The sequence below is a fragment of the Solanum pennellii genome, chromosome 6 (genome assembly GCF_001406875.1).
Source record: "Solanum pennellii chromosome 6, SPENNV200".
In the NCBI taxonomy this organism is placed as follows: Eukaryota; Viridiplantae; Streptophyta; class Magnoliopsida; order Solanales; family Solanaceae; genus Solanum; species Solanum pennellii.
The window spans coordinates 24,955,923-24,961,424 of NC_028642.1; the positions used below are offsets into that span (position 1 = coordinate 24,955,923).

The window sequence follows — 5,502 nt, forward strand, 5'->3', positions numbered from 1 at the left end:
GATTAAATATGTATTTTAAAATTTTCTTAAAGTTTTGAATTTTTTTGTCGATTTTGCTTGAAAATTATATATTTTAGTATGTTTTACTTTATAAAATTATTGTAAATATTATTAAAATATTTTAAAATTATTAATGAAATTCAAATGTTTTAAAATTTAAGTGATTTTCAATTATATAAAAAATATTTTAAGATATGTAGTATTTTAATTAAATAATAATTCTTAAATTTTCCTCAAAATCATTTAAATTCTAGCCTATTCTATTCTAATTTCTTTCAATTCTAGCCACTCCACTTCAAACTTTATTCCAATCATAGCCACCATTTCATTTAAATTCTAGCCAATTTCCATTGCAATTTTGGCCATTCCATATCTTTTTCCAATCTAATTTCAAGACTTCATCTATTAATCTCATCCGTCCGTTTAAATAACTAAATCCTAGCCTTTCATCTAACTAATTATACGGTCAAGATTTAATCTCTTATTCTTCATATTTTCTAATACACTAAAAGGCCTAATCTTGAAAAAAAATCTCTCCCTCTCTCCTCTTCATCCTCTCTTCTCCTCACCTTTTCTCCTTTCTCCCTTCTCTCTCCCTTTTCCGGCAGCCTCCTCTCCCTCTCTTCTCTTTCCGGCCGGGGAGGCCATCAGCCAGAGGTGGCGACGCCCCTCTGTCGTCACCCTTCTCCCTCAAACCGCCACCTCTCTCTCTTCTCTTCTTCTTTCTCCTTTCTCCCTCCACTCTTTCCGACGACCCCTATTTTAGCCGGCAAGGATGGCCGCCAGGCAGCCTCCTCTCCTCTCCCTCTCCTCCTTTCCTTCCCCCTCTTCCCCTTCTCCCTCGACGTCCCTCTTCTCCCCTCTCGTCTCTTCTCTTTCCCTTTCTCTTCTCCTTTTTCTGCGGGTACCAGCGCCCCCACCGGCCAGCAACACTGGCAACAGCAGCCGGCAGCCACGACGAGCAGCCCTGCGCGCATCAGTGACGAGCCGCCAGCAGCAGCAGCCACTCCGGCCAGCAGCTGGGACCAGCAACAACTAGCAGCAGTGGAGAGCTGCCAGGCAGCCGGCGAAAGACAGCAGCGACTGACATGGACAGCAGCGGCCCACCAGAAGCCCGAGCACCAGCAGGCTATGACCGGCAGCCCGGCGCCACCCTCTCCTTTCTCCTCTTCTCCGTCCGTCTCTTCCTCTCTTCTCCGGCCAGTAGTAGCGGCAAATTTCGATAAAATCTTCAAGGATTAGATAAGGATCCGACCAGGTATATCTTTCAAGTACTCTCTCATGTCATGTCTATTGGTTAATACCTTTTAATGCGTGATTCAACTTGGCAAATCTCTGCTTGCTCATATAAAATTTTGTTTTAAATTAATTATTATCCATTTGTTATTATGTCATTTTCTGCTCAAGGTTTACATGTTCTACTGCTCTTCTTGAAATTAATATGAAGATCTCATACTTGTCTTTGATTTGCCTATTATTACTTGATTAGTCTTGTTAATATTTATACATCATCAATAGATTTTAGTCCACACCTTAAATAAATGATTCTCTTTCTTTTAGAAGAACTTGCACAAATGGGTTATTAATTGATACGCTCTTTTGACCCAGTATGTTATTGCATTTTATTTATTTTAGTTGTTTGTTATATGGCATTAATAGTTGGAATTTTACTGCTTACTTACAAATTGATTTAACTGATTAATTTTCTTGATTTTGAAAGTTGCAAAGTTGACCCTTCTTTAGATGCTTAGTGATTTCAATAAATTCGTATATGGTGAATGTCCCAAATCAAATCGTTTAGCATAATTATAATTAACCTAATCTTTGAAAAATCTTTATTAGTTGGATAGTGTAATATGTTAATTTTTCTTTCCTTTCATGTGAATCTTGATTGTCCGTAAATTGTATCTTGGTAAAAATAGTGACTTCTTAATTTATTCATTTACCTTAATTAAAATTGATTTGATCTCTTACTTGCTCTTATATGGTAAAAATACGTTATATTTGGTAAAATGAATTTAAATAAAATCTATTTTTTATTCTTCTTTATTTTTAGGAAAATCTATATCTTATTCCTAATTTTTATTTCTTACAAGTTTATTTTTGGTATTGAAATATTCTTAGAAGTTTCTGATTTTTATCTCTTCTTTATTTAAGGGAAAAATATATTATTCTCTCTTAATCTATTCTTACTTGCTTATATTTGATAAAAATAATTTAATTTTTTTTTCTGATTTTGACTTCCTTCAAAATAAGAAAATGGTATTATAATTAATTCCTTCAAAATATTTATTTTCTTTATTTGCTCCCCTATTTACTATATAAATAGTCCCCCCTTTCATTCTCTCATCATACATTGATACTTGAACACACATTCACATCTTGAGAAGAACCCACATGCTCCCACTCACAATTTTCATAACAAGTTCTCTCATCGTTCACTCACTCTCTCTTAAGACAATAGCTATACTTGTTAACTCTCTCATTCTCTTACTATTCATATTATTACTATTCTATAACAAACAAGTTTTCGATAACTTTGAAGTGCTACTTTACTACTTTGCTTTTGTTCGAGTAAAATTTGGATCAACTTGTTCTCATTGCTAACATTTTACTATCGGTCAGCCTTCTATTATTCTTTAAATTTTTATTTTGTATTTATTATTATTGTTGCCTGTTGAGAATACAGGTTAGCACTCCAATCTTTTCCCCTATGTGTGTTGATATGTCTATTCCTATGTTTTGTCCTTTTTATTTCTTACATGTGTTGTTTATATATGTATATATGAGAGTAATTGGTTACAATGAATATTTTACATTACAATCATTCTTCCATTGAATACGTGTTACCTTACTTATTCTAGCAGGTTTTTGACTTAAAGTTCAAAATAAGGAAGAGTGGCCTAGAAGAAATTTCGGACAAAGTTTTGTTTATTTTAATATTGCGTATATTTTCATATGTTATTGAAATATGTGTATAACTCTAAAGCAACTCTTATATATTAAGCAATTCGGGGGATCACCTAGGGAGGGGGAATTATGTGTTAATCATTTTTATTGCAAACTTGTTTGTGTTTAAAACCATGCCTATAAGTTCATCATTTTTGTGATAAATATTTATGTAATAAAATAAATTTTAGATCTAACCAAAAAAATAAAAATAAAGCAAATCATATTCGCTCAATCATTTAGTTAATATTCCCAATTATTGTTTGAAGTTAATTTATCCAATTTGGCGTGTTATGGATTCATATGTCATTTGGAGTTAGAAATCAGGCCTATAGGTTTTATTTAAATGTGTTGATTATTAAATCACTTAGAAATCATGTTTAACTAATTTTAGCATGGTCATAATTGATTTGTTTCTTTATTTTGTCATTTTAGTATGTTATACCCCTAGAGATCATGTCAATAGGCTTGTAAATTTTCAGTATATCAATAACTAAAATAAAATTCGTTGTGCATATTTTTGACTTTTTTTAAAAAAAAAAGATAAATAATTCCTATTGATTTATTGCATCTAATAAATTTACTATCTCTTAAGCATAATTTCTGCATTGATAAATAAATTTTCTATTATAAAATATTCTCAATTAACTAATTTTTTGCATGTTAAACATTGTTTAAAATAATTTTCCGTACTCATAATATTTTGCTACTGCTTCTTTTCTAAAATAATTTTCCGCATTAAATCTAATGTTGTCCTTAAAATAATTTTCTGGCTTAAATAAACAAAGACTATTATTCTAAATAACATTTTCTGCCTTAATATCTAAATTTGCCACTATTTTAAAATTTGTTCATGCTTGATCACTTTTTTTTTCTACTTGGAATTTAAAAAAAAATCTTTTATGTCATTCATTTCTGCTCACTTTAAATCATTGAATACTGAAATCTGTATACATGTCATAATCGTGTCCTCTCATAATTATTTTTGTTTATTATAACTCTGTATGCTCACACACTTACCATGAGAACCTTCACCATTATGTGTTGTTTGCAAACATGGCTAATTGATTTTTAGAGGCCAAATTGAGACTTGTATTGCTAAAATGACCGTCTTGTTTGCCTTGTTTGTTTGACTTGGTGTCTAGGAGGGACTTATATTCTATTTTGTCTAAACCCACCCTTTAAGAGTCCAATGCCTCTTGGACATTAAACTGAGACAACTAGGCACCTTTTAGGTAAGTTATGCATGCGGTGGTTGGGTAGGGGTAGTTGGCCCTACAGAGATGATGACATCGACTCAGGCTTAAACGACAAACTTTGGTTTTGTCTGTCCCTATACGGCAGCCTATCGAAAAGTAAAAGAAAAGTCGAGTGCTGATCCAAAAAGCCCTTTTGAGTCTCCCTTCCCTTTTTACCCTTTTACTTGTTTAATAATTATGTTTATTTGGGGTAGATCACAATAAAAATAATAAAATTATTTGCTTATTTATTTGTCTCTTTTCTATCCTCTCGCTTATCTCTTTATTAATTGTTTAGTATTTTTTTTATCACTTAGACTCGCATGTTTATATATTAATTAAGATAATAATGAGCTATTTGATTCAACTTGTTGTTATATCACCTAGTTTCACATGTTTGATTTAATAAAAATGATTTTAATTGTTAATATTTGTTATCACCTACCCTTTAATAATTAATTGGTAAAAAACAATAAAATAGTCTTAATTGTTTTATATTTCTTATCACCTAGCAAGCATGCTACTTAAATAAACTAATAAATGAAGTGACCTTAATTGCTACTTGTAACCCCCACATAGATTGCATGAGATACGGCCGGGACCCACATTTGTGGACCTTGAGGGATGCCTAACACCTTCACCTCGAGGTAATTTGAACCCTTACCCTGATCTCTGGCTCGTTGACCTTATCTAGACATAGTTAGGTTAGATAGGTGCCTTAACACGCCTTAATTCGTTAGGTGGCGACTCCAAACTCAAAATCCCAAAAGAGTTCATAAGTAGTGCACAAAACCCATTTTTGCGAAAAATGGGGCGCGACACTAAACGTACAGCGGCACTGGCAAAGTTGGAGTGGAAAAGAGTAGCTGAACAAGAAAGCATGAGTGCGACTGTTCTGCAAATAAAACAACAAGTCATGAACCTCGCTCGCTGACCTATTACTTCGGCTCCCAATTATATCGACAACGCGAGTGATGAGGATGACTATGTAGAACTTACTCCCTAGTTTAGATCTTTGGACATTTATGGACTTTTTCAAATTTGTAAACCAATTTTGAAAGACTTTATAAGTCTTTAATATGTGATTTAGACACTTTTGAATGATATTTTAAGTTTGTTATTTTATGTTTTGTTTAGATTGTTTAAAATTGAGTATGTTAGATTGACCTGAATAGTGTAGAAATGGATTGAGTTGTATTTTTAGATGGGCAGCAAAGACTGCTAGTTTATGCTATCAAAAATGATGCTGGAAAAGCGACGAACATCGTGTGTTTGTCCATCACTTTTTGAGTTTTTTTTTATAAATCCTAGAAAA

At 32.6% G+C, this 5,502-nt stretch overlaps 1 pseudogene; it reads left to right on the top strand.

Moving 5' to 3' along the window:
- The first annotated feature begins 575 nt into the window (after positions 1 to 575).
- Positions 576 to 1,329, top strand: LOC107023043 (annotated as a pseudogene).
- The last annotated feature ends 4,173 nt before the right edge of the window (positions 1,330 to 5,502 follow it).